The sequence below is a fragment of the Vulpes lagopus genome, chromosome 18 (genome assembly GCF_018345385.1).
Source record: "Vulpes lagopus strain Blue_001 chromosome 18, ASM1834538v1, whole genome shotgun sequence".
Classification (NCBI taxonomy): domain Eukaryota; kingdom Metazoa; phylum Chordata; class Mammalia; order Carnivora; family Canidae; genus Vulpes; species Vulpes lagopus.
Window position 1 is genome coordinate 34,783,630 of NC_054841.1, and position 17,845 is coordinate 34,801,474.

General features: G+C 39.2%; 1 protein-coding gene across 11 annotated transcripts in view; it reads left to right on the forward strand.

Annotated features, from left to right (window-relative positions):
- The window catches only part of PLCB4 (phospholipase C beta 4), a 417,242-nt gene that overhangs the window by 156,257 nt on the left and 243,140 nt on the right, over positions 1 to 17,845 (forward strand). For all 11 annotated transcript variants that reach the window (XM_041733173.1, XM_041733165.1, XM_041733160.1 and 8 more), the window contains one exon: positions 4,159 to 4,216. The gene's annotated coding sequence lies outside the window, so the exon portion shown is untranslated. The remainder of the gene's footprint in view (positions 1 to 4,158; positions 4,217 to 17,845) is intronic.

Genomic DNA, 17,845 nt, shown 5'->3' on the forward strand with positions numbered 1-17,845 from the left:
ATGCATGTGCTCCTCTTTAGTGAGGGTAGAAATGCTTGTGTGTATTTCCCATCACAAGAAATCCTGTGGAGAATTACGACAGCTAATCTTCTGGAAGTGGAAATATTCACCACTTACTGGGTTTCTTTGAAGAGTGTGAATAAGTGCTTTGTCATTTTTGAAAGAAGCCAACTAATATTCACGGGCAGATGCACTGAGAGGCAGCCTTTTAATAAACCACTTTAGTGAAATACAATTTATGTCCCATAAAGTTCACCCACATAAAATGTGCAATTCAGTGGTTTTTGGTATATTCAGAGTTGTGCAACCATTGCCGTGGTTTAATCTTAGAACACTTCCATCGCTTGCACCCACGAGCAGTCCTTCCCTGTCTTCAGTGCCCCTCCAGGCCTACACACCTGCTAATCTGCTCTCTATCTCTGTGGATTTGCCTAGAATAGGACATTTCATATAGATAGAATCCTAGAACGTGTGGTCTTTGTGACTGACTTCTTTCATTCAGTATGATGCTTTCTAAAGTAATATCCATGATATCAGACATCGTCACATTGCTTTCTTTTGTTGTTGAGTAAAATGCCCTGGTATTCCACCGATATTTTGTGTATCCATCCATCACTTGATGGACATTAGGATTATTCCTACTTTTTGGCTATTATAAATAATGCTGCTATGAAAAAGCGCATGTAATTTTTTTATATGGACATATGCTTTTATTACTCTTGGGTGCATGCCTAGGAGTGGAGTTAGTGAGCCATATTGGTAATTTTATGTTTAACCATTTGAGGAACTGCTAGACTGCTTTCAAAAGTGGCTGCACCACTTTATTCCCACAAGCAATGTATGAGCATTCTGATTTCTCTGAATTCTCACCAATGCTTGTTATAATCTGTCTTCTGATTATAATTATTCTAGTGGGTGTGAAGTAATATAGTGATTTTAGCTTGCATTTCTCTGGTGATTGAGCATCTCTTCCTGTATTTGTGTATCTTTTTTGAGAAATATTTATTTAGATCACTTACCCACTTTTAAACTGAGTTATTTGTCTTTTTGTTAATGTAATGGTTCTTAACATACTCTGGATACAAGTCCTTTATTAGATAAATGATTTGCAAAAAATCTTTTCCCATCGTGTAAGTTGTCCTTTCTCTTTTTTGACTGTGACCTTTGAAGCACAAAGACTTTTAATTTGATGAAGTCAAATCATTTATTTCATTGTTTGTGCTTTTGGTGCCATATCTATGAAACCATTGCCTAACCATCACAAAGATTTACTCTTATATTTACTCCTAAGAGTTTTATAGTTTTAGTTCTTATATTTACATGTGACCCATTTTGAGCTAATATTTGTGTATGGTGTGAGGTAGGAGCCTACCTTCATTCCTTTGCATGTGGATATCCAGTCGTTCCAGCACATTTGCTGAGTAGATTCTTTCCACATTGAATAGTTTTGGCACCCTTGTTGAATGAAAACCAGCTTTTATTAGCACCAATAGGATTCTAGGATTTGAGGACTCTGTCTGTTTATTAGGTTTCTTCTATGTTACAGAAAAAGATTCCACTTTTGAAAGACCAAAGCTTGTACAAAGACATATAAACACAGACATCTGGAGACTTATACACACTCACTTGCACACACAGTCTTTCCTTTATCAAGGACCCATTTATATACTTTAACATCTGCAGTAATATTAGGATGAACAAGGCAGTAAGTTGATGCCTTAATTCGTATGACTGCAACACCAAGTCAGTTATAGTAGTTCATCTGCCATATGCCAATAGCTAAACAGTTTATGACAAACTGTTTATACCATTTTACTTCTTTGTAGTTAAGTATGTCATCATCGGCTTTCTCAAATGTAGCAGTATCCTAGCCATGCACAGAATTAGAAAGGTTTATGGAATGATGGATTAGTTTTATGCTGGGTAGTGACCAGAGAATTAGAGAAGGCAAAGGAAAACATTTCTAGTCTTCAAGTCTTTTGTTATAGGGTGGCAAGTGGTTTCTCAGGATGAGGAACATTAAACAGTAGAGTTATTAGTCAAAAAGTCAAAAAGAACTCAGCTTGTTTGATAGTCCCAGGAGGCATAGTTGTGTAGTTCAATTTCCCAGCTATAGATGGGACACCTAATTATTTACCTGTTCAGGATTTACTGAGCACACTAGATACTAGGCACTGTGCTAGGCATTGGGGCAATCCATGATGGTTTTCAATACTTTCTTACAATAGTTCATTACAAATATAAATGTAATATGAAAATAGGGTAAGTGCTGTGGAGGAATCAGTACCATGGATGCTAAACATGGGTCAAGGTACCTGGGGTAAATGCCAGCTCTGTGTGATTTCTGAAGAGTCACTTCTCAGTTTTTTGTAAAATGGGAATAATCACAGTATATACATTTTAGAGTTTTTATGTGGATTAAATATGATAATACAATCCGTGCTTAGAGCCTGGGTCATAGTAAATATTCACTAAATCAGTAAGTATGTGCACATGATACTGGATATTCTCTAATTCTGTGTATTTAAATGGAATGTTTCTTTCTATAGAGAGGGATGCATTGGGTTCTTTTTCAGTTTCAATTATAAAAATAATAGACTTCATGGTAAGAAATTATATAATGGTGAAATATTAGATTAAAATTCAAAGGTATGGGGCACCTGGATGGCTCAGTTGGTTAAGTATCTGCCTTTGGCTCATGGTCCTGAGATTAAACCCCATGGTTGTGCTCCCCTCTCAGTGGAGCACTCAGGGGAGCACTACTTCTCCCTCTCTCTCGGCCCCTCCCCCTGCTTGTGCTCTCTGTCTCTTGCTCACTCCTTCTCTCAAATAAATAAATAAAATCTTAAAAAATAAAATGCAAAGGTCCTTTTCTTTTTTTTTTGTCTTTTTAAAGATTTTATTTGAGAGAGAGTGCACAGGTGTGCAAGGGTAGGGGAAAGAGGAGGAGCAGAGGGGGAGAGAGGAGGACAGGCCGACTTTGCATTGAGGATAGCTGATATGGGGGCTCAGAGGACCCTGAGATCCTGACCTGAGCTGGAACCAAGAGTCTGAGGCTTAACCAACTGAGCCACCTAGATGCTTCCTTTCTTTCTTTTTCACTTCTCTTCAGTACCAACTCTCCAGAGGCAGCCACACTTGTTTGTTATACCTCCAGGTTTATTCTCTGCATCTAACAATGTTTATACATAAACTAGTGAGGTTTATTTTAACACAGTGGGGTCATAGTACACTTATTACTCTACTAGAGTTTTTAAAAATTAATACTATGACCTGATTTTTTTTCTACATCTGTCCGTATACATCCAAGTTCATTTGCTTCTTTTAATGGCATAGTTTTGCACTGTGGATGTATCATCCTACCTCAGAACCTACTGTAGAAATCTCTATACATCATTGATGATGTTCACAGTATCCCAGTTTAAATTGTACAGACCTCATTTTCCCGTGTCTCAACTGCCAAATTTTCTGCCTCTATTCTTCTCAAATGCAGATGGACTTCCTCTTAACTTTTGTGTCCTCCTGATACCACCTGGAACTCCCTCCCCCCACCCCCATTCCCTGCCAACCCCATCTTGGAAAGATCTCAAAATTTAAATTTCCACCAAAGCAGAAACCCAATGTCAAATCCTGAATCTACATAAATAACTTATTAAGTAACAAAGACAAAAAACATGCAATAAAACATGCATTTTTTTGGTGGATAGATGGAAATCCATTGTAAATCTTTAGTGTTTAGCACTGCTCTTCGTTGAACAGATTTTTTTCTTAGAATTACAGTGCATCTAAGGACATTTTACTGTCTGTCAGAAACAGATCATTATATTCTAAAAGGTCTTAGATGGCTCTGTTCAATTGCTCCTTAATTATCTTGATAGTAGATCAGCAGCTTAGTAAAAAGGGTGTATAAGCCCTGTAGGCTGGCATAGCAGTGATCTTTCTGATTTGATGACTTTGTGGCTTTGTTCATTTGGAAACTAGTGTTACTAAAATATTAATGCGCCTTTCTGATGTGTTTTTTCTTAAATGTTATGGATTCTGATTTTGATGTGCAAAAAAGCTGTTTTTTTGTTTTTTTGTTTTTGGTTTTTTTTACATGAGAGTCATAAAGGTCTTTCACATTGATTTTTCTCTGGCCTGTGTCTGCTTGCTTCACAGGACGGTGCTGTGAGTTTAACTAAGTGGACATCACTCGCAGTCCATCCAGAGCTACCTGGTGAGTATTCTGCACACTGTGGTAGAGTTTCTAATTGTGGGGTTCTGGAGCTTTCCATGTGTAAAGTGAATCCCCCTTGATTTCTACTGATGTCCTATCTGAGGTGCCTCTCAAAACGGATTCATAGATACTTCATGCAGTGGAATGTTAATCCTCTGGTATTTTCCAGGTTCTAGTTCATTCATTCCACTTTACCCTTTACTAGATTTTCTACTTGCTGTCTGGTAGGATTGCCTCCATTTAGTGAGCAAAGCAGATAGTGTTTAAGTTTTCTGCAGTTCTTTCTGAGGAGTAGTGTATGACTTGTGTTCAGTCTTAGATAAGTATTGTTTAAGAAGATTCCCACAGGTGTGGGGAAAAAAAATCACAACTGTGTTCATTGTCAGCTAGAACCCACTGTCCATTTTGTGGGAAACTACCTGTAGAGATGACAGAAATAAATTCTCCCAGTGCCTTTTAGAGTTCCATTTTACAAATTGTCAAAGATATTCTGAAACGGGAGCCAGACATATCTTTATATGACCAATTCTTTATTTATAAACTATAACTTGCCAATACTTTATTCTAGAGCCAGGATCATGGTGACTATGACAGTGTTCTCTTCTGACCTCTCAATCAAATTCCTGTTTTCTGATTGCCATTATAAGGGAAACACTTGGACTATGTATTATTTCTTCAACAGATGAGAAGTCACTTTATAGTTATAAAAAAGATAACCAATTTTACTATTTATCCTGATAGGTGAACCCCAGACTCTAGGCATTTAAAATCAATGTTATTTTTTCCCATAATGTTGCAAGTCCTGTTACATACCATGTTATCTTCTAATGGAGTTTGTGGCTGATTTTCTTTTAGCCTTTCTGTGTGGGGAGAGAAGAATCACACTTCTCTAAGTGATCAGTATTTCATGGTGACACAAGAATATCAGGAAAGTAGATTTATTATTGAATGTCCCTACCTATTTTTAGTCAAGGGCACTGTATTTTACTGCTTCCCACGGGTGACTCATAAACCATGTTTTAGCAGGCAAACCAGTGTTGGGCTAGGGGGTGGCAAAATAATTCTCCAGGGACTTTAAATCTGTGTAGACATGACATCTGCTTTTTAGCCTTTATTACATTTTTCTGGACTGCTCACTGTCTCTGCATAATAGTTGTTATTCTTAAAAATAATTTTCATCAGCTTATTATACGTGAAGAATTACGTGCTTAGTGAAAATAAACACTTGATTCAAAAGTTTAAAAAAACAGCTTAGAAGTTGTTTGTTAAATATTTTAAGTTCCAAGAAGAAGTTTCTATGAAGTGATATAAATGCCATGTACTTGGTTTTATAAAAGCTTTGAATGGACTCTGGTTCTAAGACCACTAATGTGGTCTGTGGGCTCTTTTTCCATTTCCACCTCACATAGGATCTGATTGAATCAGGGCCCCACATGTCACCAGGTTTTGATCATCCCTACCTCAGTCTTACCCTCCTCCCAAAGAGAGAATTTCTTCTCTTATTTCCCTTCATCCTCTATTAAAAAATAGTTGAGCTCTTGCAACATTCAGTTGTTGGGAATCTTGTACTCTGAGGCTTTTTGTTTTGGGTTTTTTTTTTTTTTTACATTGAATTGAAATCTTAGTCTTGTATAATGTCTTCCCATGTTTAAAATTGGAAACCTCTAAACCTGGGAGCTGGCATTCTTCTGGTTTTGTCTTGAACACCTGCTTTATTTCTCCATGATTCCCATCATGAGTATCTTTGCACATGGGTTCTAAATGTTGTCGGCCTGTTGCATGCACAGTGGGCATTCAGGATATGTTTTAATGCCTGTAATGGCACAAGGTGTATATATTCTTGCTTACTTATGTCGCATTCAACTTGGCTTTTTATCAGTGTTAGGCATAAACTCCTAAAATAGAAAATATTTATATAGAGACCAAATGACTACTCTTGGATTAATTATCCTTGCCATTATATTTCTAGCTTCAGGATAACTCTTGATAAAGAGGAATTTATGTCTGGTCAAACCAAAGGCGGTCTTCAAGTTTCATGGGCAGAAAGAAAACAACTTTTTGATACCTTCTCTCCTGCAGTATTGCAGTTTGGAAGATTTACCTAAATTTGGGGCTGCTTGCTTTCTGAAAGATTTTTAATCATTTTTATTAAATATTGATTATATACAGAATTTACAACACCAGATATGAAGCTCACTAACTTTAATGTTGACTTCTCTTTCTTTTTACCTCTACTTTGGAGACTTACATGCTCTTCTAACTTCTCTCACACCTAGAGCTGTAGGTATAGATATATAGTGACAGCCATATATATATATGTGTGTGTGTGTGTGTGTGTGTGTGTATATACACATATATATGCATATACATATCTATGTGCATATAGATATATGCTGATGCTGGCCATATATATATTGGCCAGCGTTAGCATCTTTTTTTAGACCTGAGACTTGCATTCTAGCATTGCTACAGTCCTCTTTAGGAGCAAAGATGATTCTTACTAAATTGTGGGTAGTGTGGTTATTTTCAACCGTTAAGTATTATACATAGAAGCTTTTATTCCTGGTACAACAAAAATCTGTTTTCATGTTTTCTTAGAGCCCATTCATGCATGACAAGAGTCTTGAGCTGAGCTCCCCAGAAGCAAACTTGAGATGAGGGATTTTTGCACAAGTGTCTTATTAAGGCAGTGCTCCCGGGAGAAACAAGAAGGAGAGGGAAGAACCAAGGAGGGGGATAACTCGAGCAAAGTCCTTTCCTCAGCCCTGATCTTGGAGGAGTGCTCTGGAGCATAATTGCCCCTGAGAACCTCTTCCTTCTGCCCCAGCCCAAGGAGCTTGGGCTTGCCATCCCAGCATCAACCATTGGCTGTGAACATGGGAGCTTTTTGGTTCTTTGCGTCTTCGGGCAAAGCAGCTTCAGTAGTTAAGGGGTGTTCCTCTGAAGAAACTTGCAAGTGCCATCACTTAGAAGCAAAGCACATATAAGCTGAAAGATGGGCACACAGGACAGTGAAAAGGGACCCAGTGGTATCTAGACAGGACAGTGGATTATCTGTTCTACCTAGCAGCATGCCATGTCATTCTCTCACTCCCAAAGACCCACTTTTCATCTCTTAGGCTTTCAAACATTTCCTGGGACAAGTCTTCTGCACTTTCAAAAGCACTTTATTTTATTTTTTTAACATTACTTATTTATTAATTTGAGAGAAAGAGCACAAGCAGTGGGGAGGAACAGAGGGAGAGGGAAAAGCAGACTCCTTGCTGAGCAGAGAGTCCGATGCAGGGCTTGATCCCAGGATCTTGGGATCATGACCTGAGCTGATGGCAAACACTTAACTGACTGAGCCACCCAGGCACCCTCAGAAGCACTTTAAATGCACTGTCTTCTATAGAGAAGGTAATAATCTGCTGTTTCCAATATCTAAGTCCTAAAGAGAATACAGTATGGAGAGATACATAGGCAATTTTCAGTGACTAAAAATTTCTATGTATATTAAAGTTAAATAAAATCTGAAATCTCAAAGCTTCCTTAGATGAATGTCATCTTGAATAAATATTTTAGTGCCCTGAAAAAGGAGGCAAGGATATTGTATGATTGACAATTACTCTTGGTAGTAGTATTTCCAAGCATACATACTAATTCTGTTATTTTTCATTCTTTTAACCATCTGTTTTAATTGTATTACCTAATATTTCACCTGTGCCTTTAAGAGTATTTTTTTTGTCACAAACTTTTTAGGCAAATATAGATGGTGTTTCCTTGGGCGCCTTCAATTTAGTAGAGCACAGAAGTGCGATCCAATTGAAATATCATGTGAGCAGCATATATAATTCCAATTTTTCTTGTAGCCTCATAAAAAAAGTAAAAAGGAGTTGGTTGTTATAGCAGCCTGAGGCAGAGGCTGGGAAGTCCAAGATTATAGTTGAAATTAATTTTAATAATCTATTTAGCCTAGGACATCCTAATTATTATTTTAACATTTAATTAATATAAACATTATTAATGAGATTTTACATTTCTTTCATCTGGTGTATGTTTTATACTTAAATCTCAGTTCAGACCAGCCATATTTCAAGTCCTCAAAAGCCACATTTGGCTAGTGGTGCTGTGCAACTTCAGAAAGTTATAGAAAAACTCTGGTAAGAGGCCTACTTCTTTTGAGATAAGACTTTGTTACCAAGCTGGGAGATTCAGGAATGCTGACTCTGTTTGTTAAAAATATGAGGCGACATAGTTTTCCAAGGAAAGTGAGCTGATCTGTTTTTGATGATCCAGGGATTAACCTAATGCCCTGCACTCACAGATTGATTAAAATGATTGGGTTGGGGGTGCCTGGGTGGCTCAGTCAGTTAAGTTGTGCAGCTCTTGATTTTGGTTCAAGTTATGAGATTGCACCCCACATTGGGCTCTGTGCTGGGCATGGAGCCTGCTTAAGATTCTCTTGCTCTCCTTCTGCCCTTCCTCCATGCTCTTGAGAGCACACACATTCTCTCTCTCAAAATAAATAAAATGATTGAGTTTGGCAGCTAAGATGTCACTGATAACTTTTAAGAGTGCAGAATCCTAGGGTGACTTTTTGGAGGAAAGTGGATCATGAATGAAGAGTAATATATAGGAAGATTTCAAAGAGGAAAGGAAAGGCTTTTTAGGTAATGGAAAAGTGTGTATATGTATATAGTGTGTGTGTTAGGGAGAAGGTTCTAGAAAACTTCGGGTACATGCATATAAACTGAAGAGGCTGGAGTACTAAATACACAATAAGAAAGGCAGGTAGTGGCTATATTGATACCAGGTTCAAAAACTTGGATTTTCCAAGTGAATTAAGGTTTCCTCATGATTCAGTTTGTATTCTGGATTTCTATTTTAGTTACTGATCATTGTGAAAGAAATCACTTCAGAATGCCATGGCTTGAAATAACAGTGATCACCTTTTTACCCATCACTTTTTTTTTAAAGATTTTATTTATTCATGAGAGACAGAGAGAGAGAGGTAGAGGCATAGGAGAAGCAAGCTCCTCGCAGGGAGCCTGATGTGGAACTCAATCCCAGGACCCCAAGATCACGCCCTGGGCTGAAGGCGGATGTTCAACCACTGAGCCACCCAGGCGTTCCTCACCTCTCACTTCTTCTGTGGGTCAGGAGTTTTGGTAGGGCTCCATTGGGCGCTTCTGGCTTGGGGTCATTCTAGTGGTTACATTCTAATGGCCTTTGAATCAGAAAGGACAAGAGGCTGGAGTAGCTCATGGTTGACTTGCCCCTCTTTCAAAATAGACTCAGGATTTCTCCAGATGGTATTTCTTCCTAGGCAACCATGGGCCTCCTCACAGCACAGTGGCTTCAGGGCAGCTGGACTGCTTACATGGGCTCTGGTTGATAATCCAGCTGACAGAGTGGAAGCAGCATTATTTTATGACTTGACCATAGAAGTCATGTTGCATCATTTCCATCAAATTATTTGGTTATAGGTGAATTGTAAACCTGCCCAGTTTTTTTGTTTTAAGGTTTTATTTATTTGAGGGAGAGCACAAGTGAGGTGTGGAGGGTTGGTGGGGAGAGAGGGAGAAGCAGACTCCCTGCTAAGGAGGGAGCCTGACTCAGGGCTTGATCCCAGGACCCTGGTATCATGACCTGAACTGCAGACAGACATTTAACTGACTGAGCCACCCGGGTGCCCCTAAACCTTTCAAATTTTAAAGGGGAAGAGACTTCAAAGCCCACCTCTCCGTGGAAGGACTGTTAGAATCACATTGTGTGAAGAGAATGTTGGAAATACCTTTTGACCCAGGGGCTCTCTCCTGTGTCACTGCTGTACCTACCTTGGTCCCTGTGGATGCTCTGGGAATGCTCTAACATGAACAGACCATTCATTCCTGGGCACATTTCTGCACAGTGGCTCTCTCACCTTTTCTTACCTAGTCAGCTGGACTGGGCTGCCTTAAGAAAAATCTAAAGTCTACTGCGTGGGCAGTGAGTGGCCAGCCCTGGTCTTTCATTTTCATTATCTTCACTTAGTCTTGACTGTTAGAGTTCATTTCAAGTGGTGGGCATACCCCAGCTTCAAATGTTTTTCTCTGTTTTCTGATTTATGGGAGAATTGCAAGATGAAAGAGAAGAGCAAAAACATAGGAAAGGAAGAATCATCTAATCATTTACTCTTCTTACCAAAAGGGCACACCCTTACCACCCATGGATGTCCTCCTCAGAAGAGAGAATTCTCTACCTTGGCCAACCACAGGATTTTTCTCACCATCTTTCCATTTCTGGGATGGCTGTCTGTTGCTTATTTCTTGGTTTCTGTGGCCAACAGGGGCTGCTTTTCACAAGAGGGTTAGAAAGAGGGAAGATGGGTGTGGGACCAACACCATCACTTTGGTAAGATAACTTACTTAACAGTTGCTGAGGTCAGCACTCTGTACTTCGTGGTTCTTCCTGGGTTTCACAGGAAGATCTCTGTCCCTTGCCAGAATCTCAAATTTATCTGAGTGTGGAACTTTAAATTGGGTGCATAATGGACTTTGACTTCCTTTCCCTCCTTCCTCTTGTGAAGTCACAGCCTTCAACTAGAAAAGATTAAAATGCCAGCAGTGTAACATTTTAGGGATGAAGTGTAATGAATTCTGTGACTTAACTTTTAAAAGAGGAGTGGATGGATGGATAGATGGATGGATGGACAGATGGATGGATAAAAGCCAGCTGTTCAAAAAAGCTAGGTGGTAGGAATATAGTTGTTAACAGTAAAAAACAAAAACAAAAACAAAAAAACCATAACAGAACCAACAAAAACCCCAAGAAGAAGAAACTTATAGCTTTTTAAATTTTTAAAATGTTAGAGTCAACTATACTATAATAAAAAACAGAGAAGCAAAGTATTAACCATAAATTTGTAGTGGGATACACTTGAAAGAAAAAAAAGTCTGTTTTATGCTTAAGGCTTGTCCTGTTTTTCAACCCCCCCCCCCCCAAAAAAAAAGTTTCAGTGCAAGGTTCTAAAAGTTTATGGTGTTAGCGAAGTTGTTTCTTCCAGCTTGTTTTCCAAAAGATTAGAAGAAACTACTAGAAAATGCCTAAGAGTCCTGTATAGAAAATTTTAATGATTGTCCTTATATTTCTCGGTTTCTTTGGGCTTTTCACACGTAGCTTGTGTGAATGGTGCTACTGAAGTCATTATGATAATAAATGTGTTTCTGTGTGTCATTTCCCCAGGGCCCATGTGTGGTGGAGACACTGAGAACTCCCCCCTCAGTGTTGCAGACACCCATTTTGAGTTGGGCATCTAGGGTGTTTTCCAGGCCTGAAATATGGACCCCCCGCTGAATGGAAATAGTTGCTTTGTTCTGTTTCTGGAAAAGGGAGGAAAAATAAATTCTAGCTCTCTGGTCTTTGTAATTTTTTGTGATATAACCGCACCATGGCAAAAGCCCAGTGGAAATGGTTACGTTTGGAAAGTCCTTACCTGCTTTTCTGAAATAAAAGAGGAGCAGGCATCTTGTCTGCTGTGCTCAGGTGGGAAAGGGCAACCTACTGAAGCCTGAGGGCTAAACTAACCACCGCCCTCCCCATCCCCCACTCCAGGAGAGGAACCAGCCTGTGACCTTGGGCCATAACCTCCTCACAGATCAGATACTTCATTTCTTGCCATATTTTGTGGCCCTTGGTGGGGAATCAGTGTCACAAAAGCAGGAGGAGAGCAGTTTGAAGAGGACTCAGTGGCTTTGTTGGTGAAAAACGCTGACAGGATCTCCTGACCCTTCCTGTTTTACCAGAGGATGTGTGGTTTCACAGTGAGCGTTCAGGTAGCCCAGAGAAGGCCATACTCAGAAAAAAATAAGCAGCAAGAAGCTCATGTGACAGTCATGGTTGTTTTTGGCTTTTGTTTGTTTGTTTTTTGTTTTTATTCCTTGAATAATTGAATTTGGGTAGGTGCAGTACAGTTTCTCATTGGAGATATGTCAGAGAGTCTCTGTGGAATTCATAGGAAAATAGAAGTCAAACCCATACCCCTAAGCAATGATCAGTTTACTTTAAAACCAGATGATGCTCCTGGTGACTTCCCTAATTTCTCACCTGGCTGGATGCCTTACAGTGTGGGAGTAAGAATGGGAGCTCTGAAGCCTGAGGTCTTGTTTTCCCATCTGGAGAATGCAGGAGATGTTCCTATAAGCTGCTGCTGAGAACGCGATGGTGCATATATGGGACCTCTTATTATACTCAGTGTTTTCCTTCACGTTTTCCTTTCCCATGGATATTGCTGAAGCTCCAAACTAATTGCTAGTTTAACTGGCTGGCTTCTTTCTACCCTTCTGCAGCCCTGTGCTCTTTTGTCCATAAAAAAAGTAAGGAAATAAGCGTCTGTAAAAGACCAGCTTTGAGGAGCTGCAGGTACCATGTTGTCCTCTCTTCTGCTTCCTAGGGGTGCTCTGCCCTCTGGGGCTCTGTAAAGTGATGTTCCTGTGGATTCCAGACTATGTACAGATGCTGCTCTTCAGTTAGGAAGACCATGTCTAGATTGACTATTTTCTTTTCATGTTTTACAGTATTTCTGCTTCTTCAAGTATCCACTGTTAGAGTAGTTTCAGGCATACAAGATAGTGATTCATCAATTCTCTATCTACATCACTCCGTGCTCCTCACGATAAGTGTCCTCTTAATCCCTGTCAATTATTTCCTCCATCTCCCTACCCATCCCCTCTGGTATCCATCAGTTTGTTCCCTACAGTTAAGTGTCTGTTTTTTCGGTTTGTCTCTCTTTTCCCCCTTTGTTTGTTGTTTTTTGTTTCTTAAATTCCATGTGAGTGAAATCAAATGGCATTCCTGATGGTCTGTTGGCCATGATGTGGGAGTTTATTTCTTTGAATCTCCATTCTATTCTGTTGTTCTATATGCCTGTCGTTATGCCAGTGCCACCTTGTTTGGATTTCTTTTTTTTTTTTTTTTTTTTTTTTTTTTTACTGTTTTTTTTTTTTTTTATTAACTTTTATTGGTGTTTAATTTACCAACATACAGAAAAACACCCAGTGCTCATCCCGTCAAGTGTCCACCTCAGTGCCCGTCACCCATTCCCCTCCAACACCCGCCCTCCTCCCCTTCCACCACCCCTAGTTCGTTTCCCCGAGTTAGGAGTCTTTATGTTCTGTCTCCCTTCCTGATATTTCCCAACATTTCTTTTCCCTTCCTTTATATTCCCTTTCACTATTATTCATATTCCCCAAATGAATGAGAACATACACTGTTTGTCCTTCTCCGATTGACTTATTTCACTCAGCATAATACCCTCCAGTTCCATCCACGTTGAAGCAAATGGTGGGTATTTGTCGTTTCTAATTGCTGAGTAATATTCCATTGTATACATAAACCACATCTTCTTTATCCATTCATCTTTCGATGGACACCGAGGCTCCTTCCACAGTTTGGCTATTGTGGCCATTGCTGATAGAAACATCGGGGTGCAGGTGTCCCGACGTTTCATTGCATCTGAATCTTTGGGGTAAATCCCCAACAGTGCAATTGCTGGGTCGTAGGGCAGGTCTATTTTTAACTCTTTGAGGAACCTCCACACAGTTTTCCAGAGTGGCTGCACCAGTTCACATTCCCACCAACAGTGTAAGAGGGTTCCCTTTTCTCCGCATCCTCTCCAACATTTGTTGTTTCCTGCCTTGTTAATTTCTGTATCTTTGTAGTACGTTTGGAATTCACAAAATAGGAGTCTTTCAACCTTGTTTTTTGTTCCCCAGTATTGTTTTGTCTATTTGGGGCTCCGCCTCTTTTATTATTGTTTCATCCTGCAGTGATTCTTGAATTGGAATATTGTACCTCCAGACAAAGCAGTAACCCAGTGAATAGTCATGTAGTTGCATGGGGGTTTATTACAGAAATGGTATATAATCCATAAGGGTTTCCTGGCTTACAGTCACTCCCTAATGACAAGAACTGCATTGGTGGTATTCAGAGCAAACCCAGTACACAGGCTGTTGGGTTAAAGTTGCTCGTTAGAATTCCAAGTTAGCCTTTAGGGAAAAAAAGAAAATGTACAATCTCCTATTTGCTGTGATAACTAGAGATTGTTTTCTGGTTTGCGCATATGTTTAATTGTATTCGTCATGATCTTTAATTATATAAACAAATAAAAAAAAAAAAACCTCGCCTATAGAGGAAAGCTCTGACACAGGCATCGCAATCAGGAAGAAGTTAGAAGGTGGAAAGACAGCTCAGGGATCGGTTGCTGGGATGATTCACATTTGTTTCTAGCATGTTTGACCTCTGGTCCATTCCTTTGAGAATATATGGGATTTTCCTTTTGGAAATAACTCTTTATCTGTGAATCCTCAGCCACTGCTTTTTAAGCATTTCCAGATGGCCCTTAAAGTCCTCATCTAATAGAAGCTGAGTGATTGCTCCTGGAGGGCGGGAGAAAGCTGTTTTAACCCCTAGACACTTCACAATGGGAAGGTAAGAGATACAGGCATGTGTTTTTCTGCTTGCCCCTCATTAGAGTAAGAGTTAGTAGCAGCTACATGTGTGTTTATGTGTATACATGTATATGTATTAATGAACTGTGATTTAGAGCACTGAGTGAAAAACCCAAGTTAACTATGCAGGAACAAGTATTAGACAAATGAGACAAGACAGCAAGACATGGATTTCAGGTGAAGGATGCAGGGCCTACCATGAGAGTGTAGGAGGTAACTTCCTTTTCCCAAAAAGTGAGCTTATTTTTTGTACTTTATTTGGTAGCTTTAATATACATTAAAAATCTTTTTTTTTTTTTTTTTTTTTTACAACAAATACGGATTCTTTGTATTTAAAACTGTTTTTGAAGCTTAGGAAAGGAATTATCAGAGTAATTATAAGGGGAAAAACTGGAAAACTTCATATTTTCCTCCTTGCAAGCAGTATATTAGTTGTCTAGAGTGGCTGTAGCAAAATGTCACCAACTCGGTGGCTTGAATAACAAATTTATTTTCTCACAGTTCTGGAGGCTAGAAAGTGTCATCAGGTGTGGTTTCTCATGAGGCTTTTTGTCTTTGGCTTGCAGTTGGCCACTGTCTTGCTATCTCTTCACATAGACTTTTCTTTGTGCATGCACAGCCCTGATGTCTGTGTGTCTAAATTTCCTCTTCTTTATAAGGGCACCAGCCAGATTGGATTAGTGCTTACCCTAATGACCTCATTCTAATTTAATCACCTCTTTAAAGGCCTTGTCTCCAAATCCAATCATATTCTTAAGTAACTGGGAGTTAAAGCTTCAACATAAGAATTTTGAGGAGACACAGTTCAGCCCATGACAACTAGCATAGGTGTGTAGAGGAAGGCATAGATATTAAGTAAGACATTAGAACCAGGAAAGTAGATAAAAGGTCAGGGCCATGAGGAACAGCAAAAGTTGTGGGAGGGGAATCTATGCATTGTTAATGGGAAAGAAGCTATCTCCCTAGTGATCAGTGTGTCACTTAGCTTATGCTGTATTATGTCCCCTGCCCCCAAATGTATTGGCTTAAACCTGTGGCCATTTATTTAGCTCACAATTGCATGGGTTGGCAATGTGGACTGGCCTTGGCTGGAAAGTTCTACTGATCTTTGTTGGGCTCACTTAAGTATCTGTGATGAGCTGCTCAGTATATTGAGGACTGGCTGGTCTAGGATGGTCCTAGCCAATTGCTTATTTCTCCTCCTCTTGTCTCTTGCCTTCTAAGCAGGCTGGCATGGGCTTGTTCACATGGTACGAGAGAGCAAGGGGGAGAGAGTGAGTGTGTGCAAAAGCACACCCATCATTTCTGCCATATTGTGTTCACCAAGGCAAGTCACAGGCCAGCCCAGATTCAAGAGGAGGGAAAGTGTAGACCCTTTCAGGTGAATGGCATTGAGACAGGATTATCTGTCTCTAAAAGTTGTGTGGTCCATTTTATTTTATATTCATAATCGACTTGGCATATGCTCATGAATTAGAAAATAAGAATCTGGAAAGGAGTTGCAGGTGCATTTATTTATGAGTGAGTGGTGGTTCTTTATTCCCAAATTGGGGTGAATAATTTAATCAGAACATTTATGTTAGCCATGGGTATCTGTCATTCCTGCATGGCCTGGTCTAGACAAATCACTGAGACAGATTCTAGTTGGAAGAATGCTGAAGGAGGGCTCAGTTTTCTTCCCTTATGGTACTTAGAATACTAAATACTCTGGAAATAAAATAGTCTATTGGAAACCTTCAGCTCTTATAGAGATCGGCCCCATGAAGCTGTAGCAGGAGAAACAGGATCCCTGAGGTCTTCTATAGGGAGGATTGAGCAGATTCTATTCTGACATCTTATATGGGAGAATATGCTTCATAGAAACCCTCTTAGAATCTACTAGTCATACCACATGGGGGTCCATTAAGGGACTCTTTCCTTTAATTAGTTTAGTATCTCATATTTAAAACAAAACAACTCTATGTACAGCAGCAGCGTCTTAACCTCCTGTGGGATGACTTCAGTACACTGAATATCCATAGAGATTAAGAAAAACATGGGAGCATCTTTTGGGGCAGAGAAAGGAAATTGGTATGTAGAGTGAAAATTCCAATATTAAAGTTATATATCTGGAAAGCAAAAGTAAACCTATATTTAGTGAATTTCCATAGAATTATTTGGCAGATTCCTTGAAAGTTATACATACACTTAGAGTGTGACTTTAGCAATTTCACTCCTAAGTTTTCTTCCTGAGAGAATGTAAACTTATGTCCTTAGAAAGACTGGTAAATGAATGTTCATAGCAGCTTTAGTCATAATGGCAAGGATTGGGAATAACCAAATATCCACCAACAGGTGATGGATAAACAAATTGACATGTGCCTACAATGGAAAACTGCTTAGCAATGAAAAGGAACAAATTATTGGTACAAACAACAACTGAGATGAACCTCAAAAACACTGTTGAGTGAAAGTAAATGATACATAAAAAGGGTACATGCAGTGTTATTTATAGGATGTTCTAGAACAAGAAAATCTAATCTGTAATGACAGAATGCAGATCAGCGTTTGCTTGTGGCTGGTGTGTGTCTAGGGTAGAGTGTGGGGATGGGGTTGGGGTTGGCAGGGGGGGCCCAAAGGAACTTATGAATTGATGGAAAAGCTTCCAGTATCTTGTTTGTGGTACTAGTTACAAGGGTTCATTTTATTTTGTATAACATATACCTTAATAAATTTAGCTCTTTTGGACAAATTGCTCATAAAATATATTTATCAGGGCAATGTAAGAGTTTTAGGATCATCAAGAGGGGACATAGATTTGGAAAGATTAAAGGTGTCTAAACACTTTCTAGAAGCTACAATTAGATGAAGTTTGTCACACATATCTGTCTCTAAGTTGTCCATTGTTGGAAACAGTGGGCAAGAACAAGCAAGTAAATGTTTAGAATCTCATCATATTGTCGTATTGTTGACTTGGCTCAAGTGACTAAGCCAACATCTTTTTCATTAAAATCAAGTTTGGAAAATTCTTTAACTGGAATTGGGGACACGTCACTTACATAGTGGAAGTATGGGAGTGACAGCTGGGTAAAGTTAACAGATCATTTTCAATTTTTGATGTGGTGCAAAGGAGAGTAAAGATCAAGTTAACGGTTCATAGATAATACATTCACATCAATCA